The following is a 24,089-nucleotide window of genomic DNA, read 5'->3' as shown; positions in this document are numbered from 1 at the left end:
GCCTCTTCATATGATTCACATTTGGGGTGAAACCAGCTAAGCAATCTGCTACATTACATCAAGGTCCTGTGCCATAAAGATAAAACAGCCTAAATACAGGGTCAAGTCTACATGGACACACAAAACCCCAAGTTCTCCTACCCTTTCTGGACACCTACACAAGCTTCCCATCTCTCCTATATAGAGATGTAGATTTTACTGTAGGTTTTGCTTACCAAGCTCTTCCATACCAGCTGCAGTCTGACCTAGTTAATCCCTAATTAATCTCTGGCAGCCAAAGATGTAACTGTGCCTTATAAAGATGACCTTTCCACAGTGAGGCTGTGGAAGTGTGATCGCATTGTTGGTGTTTGTTAAGGGCCATCAGATGTAATGCATCCAACATCCCATAGTAAGTCCTTTAAGCAAAAGACCCCCTTGGCTTCCTTAGTGCTGCAGAGCAACATTCATCTGTTGAAATCCTTAGTGGGCTCTGCAACAGGGGAAATCACTTAATGGTCCACCTGCAGTGGGCTTAGGAGGGGCTGATTCACATGGACTGTTCAGGCTCCTCTGATCACCATCTGGCCTCGCTGTGGACTTGGGTTAGCAGGTAACCAGATATCTCCACTGTGTTAACTAGGACTCATCATCTAACAAAAGTTCAAGTTTCCTGACCACCCTTAAGACACTAAACTGTTAGCTCCTATTCTGGCCTGGGGCTAAAGGAAGCCTTCTGGCTTCACTGGCAGGAATATTCTGGCATGAAGAAGGAAGTGGCCCAAGCTCAGATCTTGACCCTCTCAGTAGTATGTATGTTAACAACATTTCAATGCCTGAAGCTGTTTTTCCCTCTGTGCTTCGAAGATCTCATAGCAGGTCTTATGCCTCTCTCTCTACTGCCTAATGCCAAACTGCTCCAATGTAAGACAACCTCTCATTTCTGAGAGATCTTTTAATGCAGTAATCAGTATTGCATGTTCAAGAGATCCTGAATCTGTAAGACCAGGAGTTTTGGTCAATATAAAGAGTTTGGAAAATTGCTTAATTATAGAGTTAGCTAAGAAGAGAAGTAGTCATACCCAGAGCTAACTGCCAGTGCATCCACACAGCAAAGAAGGTCTGTGCTGGCCAGAGCAGAACACATCACCGGTTACTTTTGAGTACCTGCCAGTAGGCAGAATGTTTCAAGACAAACTCAACATACTTAACCCCATCAGAGGCCTCCAAGAGCACCAGAAAACCATGTATATCCATACAAGCTGCATACATTAGCATAGTGGGTTTGAAATTGAAACTGTCAGCTGCTCATGGAGACACTGTCTCAAAAGATCTCTTCACCACTCACTTTGACTGATGCTGTTGCCTTCAGAAAGACCCAGGAAAACATTTTGTGGAAACCTAAAGGAGCTTGTTGAAATCAAGTTTATTGCCTGGAATGCTGCTGTATGTAATAGCCAGAATTTGCTGATGTCACTAACTCTTCCTTGTTGTTCTTTGCATTAAGGCTAGTCAGCTGGATTTGTGCAGATTTCCAGACTGTAGGCATCTGCATCTCAACAAAAGACCCTGGAGTCCTTTTATGGTCAATAGAAACCTAGCAAATAAAATTGATATAATGATTCATCTCATCCTAAAGTAGAAATTTATATTATCAGATTAATCAGATTATCAGATTAATTATCCACCTGCATTAATTATCACTGACTGCACTGATTAGACAGCCATTGGCTCCAGTGGGACCACAGACAATTCCCCATATGTGAACACAGAAATCCTACTGAGATTTCTGTGTTTTCATCGTAGGCTTTGACTGGCCACTCTGTCAAAGTTCCTGGGAGAGAACCTCTGTTTCACCTCCTTGCTATGCACACTGTCTTTCCTTGACTTTCAGACCCTCTTCCCTTCACAGCAGTTTGGCTTTCTGCCTGCAGAGCTGGGGTTCCTTGGACTTGGTGACAGTAGACCTTATTGTCTGCTGTGGTAGCACAAGACAAGGTCCATTGCAGTTTTTTAATTATATCCTCTCTCTGTGGTTTTCCTCATCTCCAGCTGCCCTTTCATGCTTCCTTTTCATTCTCCTCCCTCTGGCCTTGAAATAATTCTGTCTTGAAATAATTTCTGACCCAGCTCTTAGTTAGTCAATGTCCATATGCATCATTATTTTCCTTAATGTAAATTACATCTGTGATTCCTTGCATATATTTATCCATGTTGATGTTAAGTGTGAGGTTTGACACTCCAGCTTCAGTGGGGCCACAGCTGGAGTGAAGAAACACACATGGTGCAAGATCCGTTCTTCCTTGTGTACGTCATGTGCTTCTCTCCTGATGCCAAGGGGGACTGCAAGGGAAATATCAACCCCTACCATTGATTCCAGTCAGTAATCTGTGGGCAGCATGACCAATCTATAACTCCCCTGGAGCTGTGTCTCTTCTGCTGTGTCTCTTTTGCTGTGTTTACAACCAAGAACTCTGTAAGGATTCGGGCTGTCTGGATTTTTCAGAGCAAATACAGCAGCCTATGTTACACGGTTTGGGTACCACTACTTTACATGTATGGTGTTGGCAAATACAGGCCCATGTATTTGGCTATAACAAAGAACAGTAAGAAAACAGGCAGAAAGCTTATTTTTGTCTCCTGGCCCTTTCATGCCCATTTCTTCTGAACCATCTTTCTTTGTTTTCCAGCAGTCGTTATTTGTCTCCTGACCATATTTGATCACTTTTTTTCAATGCAGTTTCCCATTTGATTTCCTCTTACAGAAACATGTGTACCCTGACATCGTACATAACTACTGCAATCCCAGCTGTCTGAGCACTGTTTTTTCTGTCTCTGAACTTGTGAACCGTATTAAAAATTCAGGATTTATTGCAGTTGTTTCAAGAATTCCTGACAGACAGATGAACATGATTTCAGAAGAAATAACTCCTCTGTAGCCAGCCTGTCCTGTATTCCCCTTGGTACTCCCTGGGCTTGAAAGTATTAAAAGTGAAAGAAAAATTGCTCACAGTTAAAGGGGATTAATGAGGCTGTGTGTCTTTTTAGCATGCATAGAAACCCCATGCAATTGAATACCAGTACCTTCTCATTAGCACTAAGCAAATGCATTTTGAGATAACTCCTCTTGGAGGAACCACCTGAGTTCCTCCCGTAAGACCACAGCCTGCTAAACCCATAAAGGTCTTTCACTACTTATCATCTGCTTTCATGGTACCAGTAGACAGCTTTGCAATTACTTTGGATTGTCTCCGAAGAGTGTGGCAGAGGGGGGTGTACCTGTGTTAAAGGGTGGACTCTGAGACTGTTGTACTGGGTTGCACACAGCTCCTCAGCCAGGGAAAGCGACTGGCACTTCACTAAACAACTGTCACTTAAGTGCCCTTCAACAGCTAAGGGAAGACCATTTTCTGTCCCCTACTGGCCTGCTTCTATGGGACATCGCTTCCCTCAGATCTTGTAGAGAGGATCAGGATTGCATCTCACAGTGGAAACAGCAGCATCCTGTTCCCAAGCTCGTGTTCCCCAGTTGCCAGGTGATCACTGGGAAAGTAGGAGAGCTCAATTTGTCAGCCAGAGTACTGAAGAGCCCACCTAAGTGCCCAGGAGATGTGCTCAGGAGATCTTGGATGCTAACTTGAGATCTTGGGCTAGTTTTTGGATGGTGCCACCTTGCAAAAGCTCTGAAAACATGAGCACCATAGCTAGAGCCAGCTGATAACAGACCAAATGTGCCAGACACATGTGTTTGTACTGCCTTGTGGGTAATATACAGAGATTAGGGCTTTTCTTAGGGAATGAACACACATTTTTAGGGCAATTCCACACGAATAATTCTGTGCCTGCTCTCTCCCATGATGAATGAGGAGCTCTTTTCCTCAAGTATTTTCTACTGATGAGCCTAAATTAGTCCTCTCTGAGTCCTCTGGATGTCACAGAAGGATAGACCTAGCTCCAAGTCTGGATCAAGCTTCATTGGATTGAGTTGAGGGGAAAGGAAAGGAGAAGCCAGACTGCAAATCTGTGTTGGGCTGTGTGATTCTGTGCCTGACTGTGCTCTATTTACAGTGTCCCATCAACTGCAGAATCCCCTCTGGCCCTGCTAGTTTAAAATTAAGGTGAACACTTCTGTGCCAAATAATCACCTCAGGGACTGTGGCAGAGACATTCCCTAGGTCTGACTGTGCCAATATTTTTATATTCAAACACAAGGTTAGGTGGGATCTCTGTGGTACTTGCCACAGGAATTACCAAGGGAATTCTCTTCAGTTTTATCAACAAAAGAATTGGAGTTTACTGAAATGAATTTATTTCATCAAATTTGAAACTGTCATAAATAACCATTTTGATGACAAATAATCAATCAAAGCTATGTCTAATTTCTACATACAGTTTTTATCAAGTGCTTGAAAAATGATTGCTTTGCAGCTGGAAATTAATTTGAGGCATGTGATAGATTTGAAATGTTGATTAGCACAGAGGTAGCAGGTACCTTTTTGCCCTTGTACATGGCTCAGTTAACTGCAATGGGTCAAGCTTTCTGCTGTTTCTACAGGTTGAATTAACACCACCTTACCCCAGAGGCAGGATTTTCTGAGGAAGCAAGTGTGGAGAGAAGAAGCCATCCCATGCTGCTCATGGTAGGGAAGGACACAGCTTCTTCTGGGAAGTGGGAATATAGACAGTGATGGGTGGACCCAGGGCTCCAGTTTTTAATGTAAAGAGAAGAAGGTGTTTTAATGTCTCCTTCACTGTGTCTGTCTCATCCCACTCTGTGTTCACTGTCATAACTGCTGACAGGTAAATGGAGGAAAAGAGTGGTGACTTTGAACCTTCACTTTTATGGCTGTATTGGCATCATTTTGTACCTTCAGTTAAATCTGTTTTGTTTGAAGACTACAGCTGCAGATGCTTTATCAGTTTCTGTTTAAATTTATTTTAATCATAATGGATATCTTGTCTGTGTGGGTCCCAGTGGATGTGTACAGCATGTTTGAGCCTTCTGTGTTAAAAAAAGAACAAAGAAAGAAAAGAAAGAAGCCAGCAGGAAGACAAACCCAGGACAGGGCAAGGGAGTCACCATCAACTGTGCTGGGCCCAGCTGTAAGGACATGCAAGAGAGGAAAGCCAGTCCTTGGATGCAGAAAACACCGTTGAGTTGCCAGACTGATCAGCAGATATGTGCACACTGATTTACCAGGCCATCTTTGTGCTGCCTATGAAATAGCAGCAGGCTGTGTCCCTTCCTAAGAGGGGAGGGTTTTGAATTGGTTTGACTTCTCAGGGCTGGATTATTGCAATTCTTTGTTTGCAGGAGTTACCAACTATGTTATCTCCCAAATGCAGCAGATACAGGATGCTGCAGCTCACAGCCTTTTGGGAACTCAATTGTTTCAACATAATGCTCCCATTTTAAAGTCTCTGTACTGGCTTCTGGTGAAATTTTGTGTCACATTCAAAGTCCAACTACTAATATAGTATATGTTGGATATTACACCAGTTCCCTTTTCTCTCTGCTGGCATGTTCCTCACTGCTCAGCAAGGTCCTAATTATTACTGTAAGGGTACGTGGAAGGAGAGTGTATGCTTCCTGAAAGGTGTCAGGGTAAGGACCTTCCTGATGCAAAAGGGGATGCTAAGAAAAGGAGGATGCCACAAACAAGAGGACATAGAGACCCAAACCTAACCAACAACCAATACAGGACGCAGTAATGGGAGTCAGTAACACTGACTGATAAGGATATGTAGATATAAGAGTATTTGGGTACAATTGTCTGATCCAGGACCTTGTCAACTAGGAAAAGAGGGGAAGCCGTAAACCAGACAGATGGATGGCAGACAATTGCAATTGAAAAAAGGACAAGGCAACAACCTTGATGTGAGCAGGCAGCAAGGGAGCCTTGTTAGAAAAGGAAAATTATAGAACAGAAGAAATGGTCTGCTGAAAAAATACTGACAGAGAATGGTCTGCCAGCCTGGACCTGCGAGCCTGGGAACCAGAAACAGCCTTGAAAAGTGCCACTGGCCTCTTGGAAGTGCTGCCAGGGTACCTACAAACTGGAGACCTGTGAAGGGGCAGGCAAAATCATGGTCCCTCCTCTCATCTGTGTGATGTACATATGCTCTGTGCATGTCACATCGATTTCTTGTGTTTGGACTGACCCAGCATGTAAAATTACAACAGCTGAAGTATTCAAACCAGTGGTGGCACATTGTTTTAAACTGACTGCTAAAAACTAGAAAGTTGGGGTTGGTTTCCTAAACCAAATGGATATTAAAATCTAGTCCCATACTATAGAGTTGGTGCAGCTGAGGAGGGCAGGCACTCTTCCCCCCCATCCCTACATCCCTCCCATAAGACAATTCAACATCTCCAGTCCAGTTGTTAATATCAGTCTGTCCATTCCAAAATCCCTGTCCTAATTTGTGTTACCAGAGAACTGAACTTATTTCCCTGTGAATTATAGAACATGGAGCTCTGCTGGGTGCCTTGTTAGAAGACGGATTTTTGCAAAACACATGTAAGTACAATGCCAGTAAACTTATATGGGTCAGTTGTAGAGGAGGCAAGACTAGACCATTCAGCAGACTCCTCTCCATATTCTGGATTTTCTCTCTCTCTTTCCCCTTGCATCCTCAATTCTTGGTTTGTTTTTTTTTTTTTAAAATGTCTTTCTCTAAGTAACTTGACCCACTTGTCAAATAGGCTCTTTCTGTTCTCTGCTGTTCCTTTACTATCTCTTGCTTTCTTCCCTGAGGATATGAGAAAGAATTAAAAAGAAAAACTTTTAATTGTCTTCATTTTACTCTTAGTTGCATATTTTTGTGTCCTGGTTCCAGCCAGGCCAGAGTTAACTTTCCCAAGCAGCCAGTACAGGTGATCTGAGCTAGCCCTGGCTGTTTTCCACACCACCTAGCATCACTGCTCTGTAAAAGGGGCTGGCAGGGAAGGGGTACTCTTGTGTGCCCCTGGAACAGTTCAAATGTGGTTGGTCCTCACTTCAGTACAGTGTTCAGTGTTATTGTCGCATCAGGTCAGTAAAGTGCTTGGTATTATCACCAGGTGTGTGTACTTTGTCCTTGGCTTTTGTTTTTGCAGTGTTGTCAGTAAACTGTCCTTATCATCCTTATCCCAACCCATGGGGGATCTGTCTGCTTTCTCCTCTGTTGGAGGGGTGAGAGAGAGGCTCATGGTCTTCAGCTGCTGTTTTCATTTGGCTCTTAGTTGTGTATTTATGCTTTTGCTAGATACAATTCTTTAGCTTATAACCTAGTATTCCCCTAATATGTAGGGGATTCATACTGTACAGTGTAATTGTGTTACAGATGCATAATTCATGTTCTCTGAATATAATACTTGAATGTGTTGGTTGATAAAAAGCTCAACGTGACCCAGCAATGTGTGTTTGCAGCCCAGAAAGCCAACTGTATCCTGGACTACATCAAAAGATGTGTGACCAGCACATTGAGGGAGGGGAGATGCTTTCCCGAGAACACATCTGGACCACTGCATCCAGCGCTGGGATCCTCAGCACGGCAAAGACATGGAACTGTTGGAACAAGTCCAGAGAAGGCCATGAATATGATCAGAAGGCTGCAGCACCTCTCCTGTGAGGACAGAATTAAGCTCTGGAGAGATCTTACTGTGGCCTTCTAGTACCTAAAGGGGCCTACAGGAAAGCTGGAGAGAGGCTGTTTACAAGGGCATGGAGTGACAGGATAAAGGTTAATGGCTTTAAAATAAAAAGGGTAGATTTAGATTAGGAAGAAATTCTTTACTGTGAGGCACTGGAACAGGTTGCCCAGAAAAGCTGTCCCATCCCTGGCAATGTTCAAGGCCAGGTTAGATGGGGCTTTGGGAAGCCTCATCTAGTGGAGGGTGTCCTTGCCCATGGCAAGCGGGTTGAAACTGTGATCTCTGAGGTCCATTCCAACCAAAACTGTTCTATGATAATGGCTGAATACACTCCAGAATTGTTGCCCTTGGAGCAGTAATAGCTCTGGGTCATGTAGAGAAATCAGAACCAAGACCAGAGAGCAACGGGCAGCCAGAGTGCCCTCCAAACTAGGACCTATTTTCTTAGGTCTTGCTAAAACTAAAATTCACTAGATGCTATCCATAATGATTTAGGTAGAGCAACAGCATCCTCTTCATGCAAGACAGTTTTCAATATCATTGGGAAAATAGCAATTCTGGCAGAATAGGCACCCACACATCTAGAGTATACATTGATTAGTATGTTTTCAGTGATAAAACTGCATCAGTTTAAAAGAAAATCACACTGGTCCAGTTCTAGGTCTTTCTGATGTAACTGCTTTGGGAACTGAAAGCAATGAAAGAAAAACTATACTTTAAATGTTTTCTGACAGGAAAAGTTTCTCATCATTCAGGAGAAGAGACAGGCATCAGCATCTCAGATTGTGCAGTTTCCAAGTAATCATAACAACCCACCAGCGAAGAGAAGTCACTTCCCTGAGAAAGGCTTCTGAACATGTTTTCATCATTAAGCATGTACCGTTACATTTCCAGATTTATCTGGTGATGAATGTTAATAAACTTCCTGGACTTGTACCCTACAACTCTAAACCCCAGTATTTTTAAGCATTAAGTGGCATATTAGTTAATAATTTCCACAGGATCACCCCAAACAAGAACACAGTTTAATTGCAAGAACTGTTATTATAAGATGCTGGATGTAAAAATTCCTGTTCCAATCTCCCTAAAACCTAAAATGACCATGGAGGTAAGTGAGAGGAGATCTGGAGGCACAGGCACCTCTGTGTGCTCTTGCTCAGGCAAATGCAAACTTCTTTCTGCTCAGAGCCTGGAGTCAGCCCTGTGCTTTGCTAGCATGGCACTGAACCAGGGAAGGTGTAACTCTCTCTTGGCAGCATGTGTGTAGCTGTGCAGATTTTGCTTTGATGCCGATCAGCATGGTCTGCAAAATTCTGAGCTGACTCATGTGACAAAAACACTGAGTAGCAGATGAGGGACAGAGACCAACTCCTGACCTGGGGTCCATGGTGCAGCCAGTGAGCTACACTGCCTATTCTATGAGGAGTTTAGTCACACTGTGAAAAATAATAAAAATACATTATTTTTCTCTTATTGCTTGTAGAAGAACAGTTTGCTCTAATACTGGGGTCCATTATCCTTAAAGTAGTAAATTTCTATAGGGAGGCAACACGTATATGGAGAAATGTGTTATTTAAAGTTTTCCTAGACAATCCAATTCAGACAGAAAAGTTTTGAGAAGAAAATCTACTTACAAATTATAGCAAATAGCAATTCCACATCAGAAGAGGCAGGGAGAGATGATATTTCTTAGGGAGAGGTGTGGGGGTTTTGAGCTAGATCATCTTCCCTTCCAACCCAAACCAGTCTGTGATTCTATGATTCTATAATATTCCAGCCCAGCTGCGCAAAGCTACAACACTGGGCTACGGGGAAACTTGTGTATTTTATATTCTGTCCTACTGTCAAAGGCAGGAGAAAAAAGGTCCAAAAAGTGCTACTTCTTTGACATGGGGAATACAAAGCTGTTTTTCCTTTCCTGCCTGCTGGCTGTGTTCTGTGAGTGTGAACCAGAGCTCTATATGAATCAGAGCCACAAAGAGACATGCAAACATGGGTGCAGTGACATTGACTAAACTGTGAGTTCAGTAAAGTGAAATAAAATAGGGGAAGTACTGAGTTCTTGTGTGTCCTTCAGCAGAAAAATTAAAGTGAGGCTCAAAACATCTAATTCCAGAGTTTCTGGGTCAACAACTGTAGGTAAAAATGCTATTGCAACAGGTGCACAAATCGACCAGACTGCTGCGGACCAAGTCCCAGCTAGCTGGCTGTACAGCTCTTTGGCTCCTAGGATTAACTTTGTTAAAATCTTCATGTATCTCTTGATGATTTTACCAGTCAATATGCCTATCCATACAGTTGCAGTTAGTGAATCGTATCAGGCATTTTGCATATCATTATTGCTTTCTTCGTATTACAATGAAACAAAGTCAGGCTTTTTCTCAAATTAATATCCCTTTTTGGAGGCATTTTAGCTGCCTTCCATCCTTACCCAAGATGCAACAGGAAAGTTTTTTATAATTGAAGCATACTGGGAAATGACATTAAAAATATGGATTACTTATGATTTTATTATTATTTTGTCCTGTATTCCTCTGAAAATGAAGATGAAACATCTGCATAAATATGCACACAAAATAATTTTTTGACTCATATATAAAAAATCTATCTGGATTGCAGTTACTTCCCAACACACACTAACATAAAACAAATTAATGTAAGACAATGTCTAAGCCCTTCAGAAATGTTCAGAATTCTTCATGGCTAAATGATGAATATTGCCTTGTAGCTGCAATATGTATTACAGCTTTACATTATTAAATGTGCAGCAGCAGTGATCAAAAGCCTCCTTCATGAATAATGTCTAATGGACTACTCCTGTAGTTTAGGAACAAGGGGCTACTGTGCATCTGGCCATGTAGGCAGCATGTCCTTAGTGGACCTGCTGCGTCCATGATGCGTCAGAAATATGGTGCACAGAAATATGCCAGACCTAGCCACACTGTATGTTGGGGCCCCTCCAGCAGTATTCAATAACATACAACTGTTGGAACAAAGACTTGTAGTAAAGACTATCTGTAAATTCAACTATAGAGGTTGGAATAAGGAAGACTTAAAATAACCATTAAAATGTCCTTATTATAGTCACCCATTTCTGTTCATGTTCTCTGTGCTTTTTGCTCTGTAGCACTAACAATGTATTCAAAAAGGCAAGGTTACTGCTGATTTGTGGCTGTTGCAGGGATTAGTGAATTAGTGCTGAGCATTGCAGTTATTTTGGTGAGAACTGTGTTTGCTGGGAGTAGAGTAGAAAGCGGTCATGGTTCCTGTTTCAGAGATGATCTGGGTAAGACAGTCCCTGTTAAAAAAAAAAAAAAAAAAGCTGAAGATATATACCTTATCCCTGTGGTGACAAGAAAGCATATCTGCTGTCAGGTTCACTTGCTTTTTTTTGGCACTCAGAGAGAGCTTCCTGCAATTTCAGAGACACGTGGGTGAAGACAGTTTCATTTTGGCAAAGTTGCCATGGGCATTCTGCAGCTGGAGTTGTAGGAGAGCAGGTTGTCACTTGTGGTTAGCTCTGTTTTGATCCCACCAGCCAGTGTGCATCTCAGATACTGCCTGGTTAACTCCACTGCTGCTGAAGTGGGGAAGGACAGCCGCTGAGGGAGAGCCTGTGAGCTGGAATACATGCACTCAATTCCTACTTGCTCACCCGGCCATTTGTGCCTTATCAAAGACTGAAACTAAGAAATAATAAAGCTGCAATAAGGGTTAGACAGTCAGTGTACTTCTGACTAGAAAGCCTGTCTAACATGTACAGAATACTTCAATTATTTTACTTCCACTTCCATCCGATAGCATGTCTCAGTGAGGCGTGCTTATGCTGCTGTTCATGTCACAAGCTTTGTTCTATAGGAGAAATCCTCCCCCCTTCATCTGTACAAGTGCCCTTCGAGGGAGCTTCCTCCATCTGATTGTACCAAACAAAATTTGGGTACTTATTTAGCAGACAAGTCATGCTGTCAGATGCAGAAGCCCAGCTGAATTGCTGCATGTTGGCTTTTACAGTACGGCTTGCCCCTTAGCTGTGGGAAGGGAAGCTGCAGGAAATCAGGAATCTGTTACAGCCAGGCTACAGCATCCCACAGCCAGGAACCACTCTTGTTTAAGACCATGGAGTGCCCTGGAGAAACATACTCGTAGCAAAGAAGTGAGGGGATGATTAAAGTACTGAACTTGGTGTCCACAGGTTGTAACATACACTAGTACCTCTCTACAATATTTTAATAACTGCCCATTCTTAAGGTACACCTGAAAAAATTTGCTTCCAGGTATGGTCCAAGATATAGTTCCGTCTCCCATGCCTGGTGAGAAGCATGTCCACATAACCTAGGAGACAGCCATATAAGCTGCTGAAAGAAACACAGCATGTAATTAAATGAGTGGTTTGACTTACCTTTTACCTTACTCATTTCAGTTCATTTTAATTGTGTCTCATGTTCAGTGCTTTGTGTGTTTCTCCAGAGACTGGAATGGATGTGCTGGATAAATCATGGACAACAAAACCTGGAACTAAAGGAATGTTTGTGTGGCAGATAAATCCTGAAGAAGATGGACAAAACTTGAAGTATTTTGTCATCAAACTACTGCTTTAATTATTCTGCTTGGATTGCGCCCAGTCTGTGTCTATGTGGATAGATGAGCAAACCCAGAAAATGGCATGGGATTTTGGTATGTAGAGCACAGTTCTGAATGACAGAAGCAACACAGTTTTCAAAGATCCTTCTTATACTAATGCTAAACTGATCTCTTGTGAAATAGTCTGCTGTTCTCCTCAGCCACTGGAAAAGGAGGCAAAACAGGCAGAAGGTAGAAGCCCTGAGCAGCCTCCAGCCTAATCACATAAGGAGATTGGGAATCCAGTGCTGGGGACTGGGAGAAGAGGAGATGGCACTGATGCTCACACTTGCAAAGTACATACTACAAAACCCAAAGAGGATAGTTAGTTATTTTCAAAGACAGTTTTAACACTTAATGGAAACATCAACACAAGCTCCGGTGAATTCAATGACTGAGAAGGACAGTGTCCAGCAGCCCTTGTTTGTCTGCCCCAGAACATGCTGCCCTGGCCCTCTCATTTCAACTCTAATGAAGACCTGCATTTCCAGTAGAGGCTTGTTACAGTGCAAATCTTCTGCAAAGATTTAGGCATCCTGCTGGTATTTAAGCATGTTCCTTACACTGAATAGTAGTTCATTTCAGTGTAATAGCCATTTACTGAAAATGAAGCATATGCTTCCTCGTCTGGTCTGCAGGCACCTTTCCTAGGATGAAGCCCTAGGACAAAGAGAAAGGAACAAGAAAGGAATCTTATGCCACTTGAAGAGGCTGCTCAGCATTCAAAGCGGAGGCAGAGCATTACCCTTTGTGCCCAGCCAGAGCTCTGGTCAGCAAAATGAGGCCACTGAAAGGCAATGAAGCAGCAGTTTGAAGAAAGAGGATGCAGAGCTTCCCAGAGCCTGGAGCAATCTGGGCTGAATCTGTGTTCTTCCACCCAGTTAGTATGAGCTCACTTTGGATGAACCAGCTGAGCTAAATGCTTCTGAGCTGGGTGTGAGTAGCTTTGGTCATCACTAAATGGTGTGGCATGTGGCCTGTCCTGTCTGGGTTTGTTAATGGGAACTACAGTGTCAGCTGGGAAATGCCAAATAGTTGCTAAGTGGGCTATGGAGAACCTGATTGCAATGTAAATGATACGATAAAAAGGTTGGAGAGGCTCTTTCCCTGCATAAATGCAACTCGAGTGAAATATTACAGTTTTAAAAACTGACTTGCAAATATCTTTCTGCTTCAATACAGTGCTCTGGAGGGGAAACATAGCTTCAGGGTAACAGTGGGAGCACCCAAACGAACTTAACACTAAAGCAATATATCTGAATTATGTTTTAGAGATGCTTTAGAAAGTGAAAGTGCTCTCTTGAATGAAAGCCTATTTATGTGATAAATTCATCTTTATTTAGAAGAACACTCTAACAAAGGCTGACCAAAGCTCCTTCACTTTTTCTGAGCTGGAGATACAAGTTCCTTGCGCCAGCAGTTAGGCTACATGGAGTCACCATTCCACACAGCCTGGAAGTTGTGAATTGTGCTGGTTTCCAAAAGATCTTTAAGCCCTTGAGGTTACTAAGGAAGTCACAAAGTCAAACCATGAGTCTCCACCACAGGAGAATGGGAAAACAGGTTACAGGCATAAGGGAGTTTTATTTTCCAGTTCTGTGACTGGTGTTTCCTGATGGCAATGTGTAATGTATGTCTGTGGGCCCTGAAATGAAGCTCGGCTGGGGCTGCTGCACAGGGACATGAGAATGCTCTTTAAATTTGTTTTGAATAACTCCATTTCCACTCTCCACCAACACATTTTTGGCAGCTTGTAGGCACTGACAAGCCCTGCAAAGCGCTTGGTAGCAGGAGACTTATCTTTAACTGTAGACATTCAGGTTCCTTAATTATTTCTGCTTTCTCCCCCATGGCTTCCTCAATGCTTATGGTGTTTCAGAATGGAACTGCTAGTAAGAAATGGACTTCGCCTGGACCAGTCACTGGCTCACAATTTCAGCCCTACCTCCTTGTCTATATTAATGGATATTTTGGCTAGCAGTAGCAGGCACAAAGCAAAACCCTTTTGTCTTTAACATTCTTCTATCTTCTGGGCATCTCTGGCTTATTTACGGTCTTACCAGATGTTCCAAAGAGGCTTTCTTGTGGTATATGTTCATCCTCCATCAGTAACTTTCCATACAGAGTATGGGATCATTCCTGCAATATATAATAAGTGTTCTTATCTCTTGATTACTATCTTACTGTCAAAGAGTCAAGAGTATTGCATTAGGCCAGTACTGTTCATGCAGCAACTATGAAGGACAGGAGAAGGCTCAGGATCTCCACTGCAGCTGACCATGGGGACAGGAGTCTAACTGGCTTAATTTTCCCAGTCATGGCACCTCTGTGAATCATATTTAAGAGGAAAAATACAGGAAGCAGCTGCTTTTTGCCACCAGAGAAGGGAGGAAGAAGATGTAAGAAACTGTGCAGGCACCAAGGTCAGTGAGGAAGGGGGAGGAGGTACCCCAGTTGCCGTAGTGAAAGATGCCCCTGCAGGAAGTGAAGACCACGATGGAGCAAGTGTCCCCATGCAGCCCATGGATGATGATGGGGAGCAGAGACCCCACATTGGAGTGGGTGGAGACATATGGAAGATGCTGTGACCTGTGCTGGAGCAAGCCTCTTGCAGGACCTGCAGCACGTGGAAAGACCCATGATAGAGCAGGTTTGCTGAGGGGACTTGTGACTCCATGAGGGAGCAGGCTGGAGCAGCCTGGGCCTGGCAGATTGCACCCCATAGAAGTGAACCATGCTGGGACAGTTGGTGAAGGGCTGAAGCCCTGTGGGAAAGGACTCATATTGGAGAAGTTTGGGGAGGACTGTCTCCTGTGGGACCCCTGTCCCACCCCCCACCGAAGGAAAACCATTTGTGATGAACTGACTGAAACCTGGTTTCCCATCTCTCCCTGTGATGCCTGGGGGCGAAGAAGGGAGAGAGAAATCATGAATAAAGTTAAGCCCACGAGGAAGGGAGGGATGGGGGAAGGAGTTTTAAGGTCCTACTCTGGTTTGCTGTCTCTGTATGTGTGTATGTATAGTGTAATAAATTAGAGAGCTTGCTTTCCTTTATTATGTGTTGCATCCGTTTTGCTCATGACGCTGATTGCAGAATGATCTCTCCCTGTCCTTATCTTGACTCTTAAGCCTCTCAATGTATATTTTCTCCCCTGTCCAGCTGAAAAGGGGAGTGATAGAGCAATTTTGGTGGGCATCTGGTCTCCAGCCAGGGTCAAACAACCACAGCACCTAAAGGAAGTGATTATGAAAATCCAGGGTTTCTTCCATATTTTGCTTTATTGCTTTTGTGATAATTCAGTGCTTGAAATCAAAGGTGCTACATAGATAGTGTAATGAGATTCAGAAAAAGGAATATTGTAATTCTAACACAAGAAAAATATATTTGACCATGTGATCAAGTCTCACTGGAGGCTAGAAAAAGCAATCACATATGATTTGGTTATCATTAAATTCTTATATCTATTCTTATAAATGCCACCATGTGCTAGTATATATTAGTTATATCAAACTGTCAACATAATTTACTAAATGTTTAAAGACAGCTCTCAAACTCTAAAAGAATTAATCAAAAATATAAATTAACTTTTTATTAAGTTACAGCTTTTTTGTTTACTCCTTAGATGGATGAGCTGGACTTATTAATAAACTGAATTGATACATACCATGATGTAAATTTGAAAAATTAAAGCTCTGGCAAAATAGCTACTATGTATTTCATGTCCCGCTGGCCTGAAGGTGTAACAGCATGCAAATCTGCTTTAGGAAGCCCAGAAAGTGACTTTTCTCCTGTTAGATGATGTACAAATGCTTTGGTGGTCTACTTCTGCAGTGAGGGTTTAATCCTTGCTGATTCTTAGACACAGCAGCACTCATCAATTCCAGAGACACAGGCACTGGCCATACATAAGAACCTGGGACGATTCTCTATACCACCACCCTTGGGCTGGGGACATCAAGCCACTGGCCACATCTGACACTGCAGGACATAAATGTGAGACCAATAGCCCTTGCTCCATTGTTATCCCCTTTCAGAAAGATTATAATATTAAAGCTTTATTCTGTGAAAATGGCTGACATGTCTGTCACCAAATCTGTCTGAATCACACTTGCACCTTTTGTTTCATTATTCCAGACTTAATATTTTCTAGGCTGTCTATTTCACTGCCACTATCCAAGATGCCATCAAAAAATAGTTATATCTTCAATTATAGAAAGACATGGGATATCACACCTTTTCTTCATACTTATTGTGGAAATGTTGTCAAGATATAGTCCATTCTTTCATGTTTCATTTCACCATGAACTCCAGAAGAAAACTAGCATACTTCATCATATATATATAACAGCAATTTATTGGATGGTTTGCCAGTCCTTTGCTGTAGAGCTGGCATCCCTGTTTTTGGAAGATATTTTTGTTAAAGATTGCTACAAACTGTTTTACTGGATGCCAAGGATATATCCATACCTATGACATCAACTCCTGCACACTATAATTTCTCATTTGACATTCCCACCTCCAGGACTCTCCATCACAGCCCTCTCTTGCTGTTCTCTGCACAGCATTCACAATCAGTGAGCTCCCACTTTCTGCCTCAAAATATTCCTGCCTGCTACTCCCCAGAGTCCCTCTGGTCTCCTTCTACATGGCATGTTGCTGCCATACGTGCTATTCATTTCTGGACCACTGTGCAATTCTTAATTCAGCCAGTTATTTGCATATTAGAATATATGTATGGGGGATGGGAAAAGCAGCAAAGGTGTTTCTAATTACTAACTTCCACTGGAAGTAACAAAAGCATACTAAGCCAGTGCATACACAACAAGCTTCTGAGTACTGCATGAGTGTGTGACAACCTGCCAGAACACGTGAGGTATGTAGCGCTGGGCATTTCTTCCATGCCTGGATCCAAGAATCGCTGATGCAGCTGAGGTATATTTGCTGTGGTGGTCTCAGTAACAGTGACAATTTAAACATGAACAATTTTGATATATCAGTTTCAGAATTATGCTGAGTTGGAGTAGAGGTCAGCATTCCCTTTTGAATCATAGCAGAGCTTTGATCAAGACACATTTAGTATCGTGACTTGATCCATAAATAATTTATGTAGCTGTTAAATCATTTTGCCTTTGATCTTTTTAGAATGAAACTGGATTCAACATATGCAGTGTCTTGAGATCTCTGAATAAGCAAAACTGAGGTATCAGCAGAATCCATATTGACACAAAGGGAGGTTTAGCAGCTTCACTAGTTTCACAAAGAAACAAGTTACTGGAAGTTTGAAACTAACAGTTGAAGTGTCCTCAAATGAAAAGTGTTTTTTCCTCATAGTTGAGTATCAGAAGACATTTTTTTCTTTTAAATTTTCTGATTTTCTTTGCTGAATACAAATTGGGTTCTTACTTGTATTCTAGCTCTCTCTCTCTTCAGGCTAGTACTCTTTTGTACAAAAGTAAAAATCACAGCCCTCTCTCTCAGTCCTCACAGACAAAAAGTTCTGCTGAGTTTAATGGATCTCAACCAGAGCTCTTAACGTGCCTAGACTCCCCCTCTCTTTCCTGATTTCTGTGGGCAACATATTCAACTTGCTGGTCACTTGTAAGCCTAGCACCATCATGGATCTCTTTATTCTGAAATGATACCTCTGTGACATTTTCATGGATAGCCCATCCCCACACACATCTCCTTACTCTCTAACAGGAAACATGGCCTGCATCTCTGATCAGCTCATTGTCGTCCCAATCAAAGACACCTACACATAAAAGGTTTTTATTCATCTTAAATACCAAAAGAGCTATCTCTTACAAATTCTTTCATTTTCACTGCCTTTTGCTATGATATATACCCAGGAAAAAAAAAAAAAAACACCAACAAACCAAACCAATAATTAGGCTTCTGCTACACTATGATTATGGCTTATTCTGGTGATCAACCTGATCTGTCTCCTATCTGTCTCCAGTCCTTTTGCCTGCAACCTCTTAGATGCACATAGAAACATAATATATAGGCCATAATTAGGAAGCATCTGATCATACCTGGTCATGAAATAGTACTATACAAACATCCTAGGGGATTGTTGGGGAGAGTTATCAAGACGAGCCTGGTGATAACTAACTTCTTCTATGAAACTGTAAATTATGGGGCAAACATCTGCTGGACCTACAGATGGGGAATACCCAATAGAAGCTTCAAAGTGGAATATGATGCTCAGTATATGATACCAGTGAAATACTGCATGTAGTTTCAGAATGGATGTTCAATGGTCAGTTTAAACTATTAAAAGAATAACACAGAAAATGCTGTTTTCATGTCACAAGCACAGGGTATACCTGACTATGAGACCACACTAGTAAGTGAAGAGAAGAAAAAACATTAAGTGCAGAAATTCTCAAAGGCAGCAGGGATTTTTCTTTAGATAAAAGTGGAGTACAGGTTATGTAGGTTAAGTGCTAGTATGCTTTGAGAAAAACTATGGTGGTTGCAAATATTGACAAAGTAGCTGAAAGACACCAAGAAGAAAGAGGTCAGTTCTACATGGTCATTTATTGCTACCCAAAGGGTACTGTAAGAAAAAAAATTCTATCATCCAAGGTTTGTACAGCTTTTCTCCCCAAATCATGCATTATTTATTGTAGTTGAAAGCAACAACAACATAGTAGTGATAAATGCAGTGAAAGATCTACTAACAAAAACTATCTTGCATTCCTATGCTTATCATTCACCAAATAGACACCTCTTCATTAATGTAGTGAATTAGAAATGTTAGATTATCACATTATCACTGTTAGTCTTACTGGTTAATCACTTTCATTTTACTAGTAAATTATTTCAGCTCAGTAAAACAGCAAATCAATTTTTTGCTTGCTGTCATTAGCACCATTTAATAATTAATTAAGTTTATTAAAAATTGTAGTGTGTAATTTTTCTCCTCTCTACTTATTTAAAACCCAAATTTATTTTGCTGTGGCTTGGCATAAGACTGAGACAGCTGCAGGGCCAGGGAAAATAAGCTGCTGAAAAAGTTCAAGCTGCGAAGTAGATAGGATTTCTTACTAGTCTCAGTAAGCAGTCTATCTGCGCAGGCTGAAATTTAGCTGTTTTTTTTATTTTCATAGATTAAAATTGTGATATTAAAGTTCAGTCCACAAATGTGATGACTTAGTTGCTACTTCCTCCCGCAGTCTCAATATTTAGTTGATTTTCTATTTAAAGATTAAATTCATTTTCAATTCTACATTGACAAAAATTCATTGGGATCTGTCTCTCATTGTTTACTGGAAGCTAGCAAAAAACCCCACAGGAATGAAGTCAAGGATGATATTGCTGTGGCCAAACAGTAACTGCCTCAACCACTTTTAAAATAATACCAAGCTCAGATGAAAGAAAACCATCTCACAATGAAGCAGTTATATGGCCAAATGAAGGAAAGGAAATCTCTCTGAACAAATACCCTCTCTGAGAACATGAATCCTGCATCACAGATGATGTCATAGGAGAAAAAAAAAAACAAACCACTTTAATGTTTGCTAGGATGACATGTCTCAGTACAGAAGTCTCCATGTCTAGGGGAAAGCTGTGAAGCCAAGGCTGTCAGTGAACTCTGTTTAGGATACCTCAGAATATGGACAAAGATAAATGCAGTGTGAATTACTTCTTGGCACTACAGGGAGTTTAACATAAGTGTAAACAACTTCAAGTTTGCTTTAATTTACCCTGGGATTAGAAAGCTCCCATATAAGCCTACAATTGAGGAATAGCAGTTGAAGCAGAAATAATGTTAGAATTAATGAAGATGTTACAGGGTCTTTAACAAAGTGTCTGTATAAACTGCCCATGGTTACGCTTACGCCACACAAGTCAATGTGTCTGTGCAGCCCTTACCTTGCCCCAGCACAACTACATGTATCTGGACAGGAGTAGTAACAATCAGATGCCATGGTTTTGGTTCAGGTGACTCAAGAGAAATTTGGATTACAGATTTTGCCTCTCAGAAATGCATATAAAGTAACGTTTGTCTGCTTTCCCAACCTGGATCTGCATGCTTAATTTTGGTTAATTTCTTGTTAATTGAGGTGCCTTACCCTGCTGTCAGTGCACTGAATAACCACATCTTCCTCCATGTCACATCTCAGGAGTGGCAGCAATTCCTTTTTGACATAAAACATTTTTACCAAACATTTTTTAGAAGTGGCAGTGACCCATTTTAATACACTGCACCATCACAAGCATTAATGGGAAGAACTATTCCTTTTTAACACACTCCCAACACGCACACACGTGCATATGTACTCATGTATGTGTATGTACTTATATGCTCATCTTATAAATACGAATAACATAATTACCTTTGATTAACATCTGAGACAGTGCTATGTTGGGTTGTTTGTCAGGGATAATTGTTATACTGTCCTAAAACTGAATACATTTTCACTGTGGAAAACCACATTCCCTGGCTGTCAGCCAATGCTTTGGCTGATGACAGGACCCCACCAAACAGTTTACAGTTTGTCTTTGTCTGTAAGACAGCAGTCCAGCATTTTTCTTGTACAGGAAACAGGGATGTGAGCTGAGTTGCATCACACTGACTGGCAGCATCATCTCATTTTTATGGCTACATCAAGTATATCTTCATATGGTACTCAGATTCCATCTCTGTCTCATGTGGTTCAGCTTTCTTGCATGTATTTCTAGAAACTTTACACACTGTCAGAATTTTGAATAGCTGGATTCTAATGGAGAAGGGAGGGGCTGCAGAAGTGGCTTCTGCAAGAAGCAGCCAGAAGCTCTCTGCAGGCCCCAGAGAGTAAACATTAGCCAATTCAAGGCCAGAGTTGCTGCTGACCAAGGCCGAGCCAATCAGCGATGGTCACAACACCTCTGGGAATCACATTTAGGAGAAAAAAGAAACTGCAGGCAAAGATATTTTGCCACCAGAGAAGGGAGTGAGAAGATGTAAGAAGCCATGCAGACACCGAGACCAGAGAAGAAGGAGGGGGGGAAGAATAAAACACTACAGGTATGGGAGACAGATTCCCCTGCAGTCCATGGAGAAGACCATGGTGGAGCCGGTGTGTCCCCATAGCCCATGGGTAAGGACAGGGAGCAGAGACCAACTACAGCATGTGAAGAGATCGACCCATGCTGGAGCAGGTTTGCTGGGGGACTTGTGACTCTGTGAGGGACCAGGCTGGAGAAGTCTGGGCCCGAGGGTCAGCACCCCATGAAAGGGAGCTGCACTGAGGAAAGTGGTGAGGAGATGGCAAACCTCCTACCACATTCACCTCGTGGTCTTGCAGTCGTTTTAGAAGAGAAGTCTCGTTGGCCGCTAAAGTAGTGGCGACAGCTGGGGCAGATCCCTTCGCTCTGCCTCCATCCTCATGATGTCCAGATCTGGGCCTAAAGCCCAGGCATGGGCAAAGAACTGGAAGAAAAGAAGGAAAGAGTCTTGATGGCTGCAGGGCTTTGAACCAGGGAGCAGTGAGGATCTTCCCAACATCAGTGGGATGAGGGGAGGGACACTGATAGACTGGGACCATTCTGGACTTCTTGGTGCCACGACAGCAGCAACGTGCCAGAGTGAATTCAGCCTGGGTCTGGCTGGGAGAGGTCGTCTCTAAACAGCCACCAGCTGCCCCATGGAAGGCAGGGAGAGGATGGAGCCAGAGCCCACGTGGACTCTGGCCCAAGAGAAGATGGGGCACCAGCCCTCAGCGTGCAGAGAAGTGGCCTGTGGCAAGGCTACGGGTTGGGCCTGCTGGGGCCAGCACCCTTCCCTGTCTCAACCCTGCTGCCATGGGCACTGCATGATGCTGCGTGGGTACAGGCCGGGGGGTGGGCCCGCAGCAGCAAGGGGCTTCTGCAAGTAGGCTCTCAAGTGCTCGCTTCCTGTGTTGCTGGTCTTCCATACCGCCCCTTCTGCCCAAGGTCTGGAGAAGGGCCCAGGTGCAGTCTACCTTTGGTGATGGCTACATGGGGGGCTTCTGCAAGAAGCTGCTAGAAGCTTCCCCTAGGTCCCTTTGAGCTAATGCCAGTTGGCTCCAAGATGGGCCCGCCGCTGAGCAAGGCCGAGCCCGTCAGTGACGGTGGCAGCGCCTCTGGGATAACAGAGTTAAGAAGGAAAAAACCCAACAACCAGGAGCACACTTTGCAGCCAGAGAGAGCAGTGAGAAGATGTGAGGGGAACAACTCTGCAGACTCCCAAGTCAGTGCAGAAGGAGGGGCACCAGGTGCTCCAGGTGCGGGAGCGGACATTCCCCTGCTGCCCCTGGAGCAGACCCTGGTGAGGCAGGCTCCACAGTGTCCTGTGGAGGCCGTGGCAGTGGTCTCTCTGTAGCTTGCTGGCTTTCATCTGCTTGAGAGCACATTATTCTCCCTGCACCCTCGATGATCTCTCATCCTTCCCTTTGCCCTCCACACCTGGCTGGCTCCTGGGCTGATGGCTTGTCTTATGTTTTGCCATTGCTCATGACCCTGCACGCCATTGGTTGTTAAACTGAGTGGTGCCCCAGAGTGGTCGCTCTTGATGCCGCTGGGAATTCCTGGGCATTGAGGGAAAGGTTCAGCAGAAGATCCTTTCTCTGCCTCCTCCTGCACACTGCTTGTCCACTCCTAGGAAGTGGTTGTGTTGGGGGGGGGAGCATTTCTGCTAGCTCAGTGCTCTCCCTTCACCCTCTTCCAGGAGCTCTGGAAGACCTTGTGAAACCTGAGCACATGGCTGGCAACACCTGCTTGAAATGGAGCAAGTAAGACGACGAGTAACAATGTATTAATACTAGATCCTGCAGGAAGCTGCTGCGTGTCCTGTCCCCTTTTCCCATAGGTTGAATGCACAAGAATGAGAGGCGGGTTTTGTTTTAGTACGGCCTTTTGGTACTGGATAGCCTTGAAACAGCGTGAGGATGCGTGAGACGTGGAAGATTCTTGGCCTGAAGGCGGGTTCTGTGCGACCACAGGGTCTGCCTGCGAGGACTAAGGTCACTCCGGAGGGTGGCTAAGGGTACCAGATGGACAGGGGATAGTTCTCCTTCTGGGACCCTGACAATACTCTCTTTACCCTCCCACCTAGCAGCTGTCTTCACAGCCTCAAGGCTGCTCCCTCTCCAAGCATGGAGTCAGCCCTTCCTGCTGCTGTGAGGAGAGGATGCAGAGCAGATTGCCACAGTGGGGCAACAAAGTCTGCAGCTGATCTGCTCTCGCTCCCTTGCACTGCATGGCCAGGTCCAAGCTGCTTGGAAGCAAAGTGTGCTGATGCAGAGGGAGCAGAGCAGAACATCGCAGCAGGACAATGAACTCCATAGCTGCTTCATGAAAACCACCAGCCTCAGTGAGGAGGAGGAGGAAGAGGAGGAGGAGGCGCTCTGTTCTTCCAAGTGGCAACTGCACTTGCCAGGATGATGCAGCTCTTGGGCCCTCCAGTGCCACCTCCCAGTCGGCTCCTGCTCACCCTGGACTGCTCAGCAGCAGATCGTGCCGATACAGAGGCAGCAGAGCGGATCACCGCGGTTGGGGATATGATCTGGTTACCCGGTTTGTTGGTGCCATGGCCTTTATGGGTTCCAGCACCCCAGGGAGCTATGCCACAAACATACTAAAATACTAAAAGGGCTGCAGTGGTGAGGGGGGAGATTGCAATCGTGGATGGAGATGGAGCACAGCATCGTGCCCCTGCTGTGCCAGAGAAGATGAGCAGGGGAGCAGGAATGAGGAGGAAGAAGCCAGGAAGCACCAGCACTGCCCCTGCCAGGGGCCAAGCTGCCCAGGGAACACCTGCAGCCCACCCTGTCCCTCTTCCCAGCGCTGCCTCCTGCCAGGAAGAGCTCGAGACTCACCTTGCAGAGACCCAGCCAGCTCTGC

Source organism: Gallinula chloropus (genome assembly GCF_964237585.1).
Source record: "Gallinula chloropus genome assembly, chromosome: 1".
Lineage (NCBI taxonomy): Eukaryota > Metazoa > Chordata > Aves > Gruiformes > Rallidae > Gallinula > Gallinula chloropus.
Note: the sequence above shows the minus strand (reverse complement) of the source record.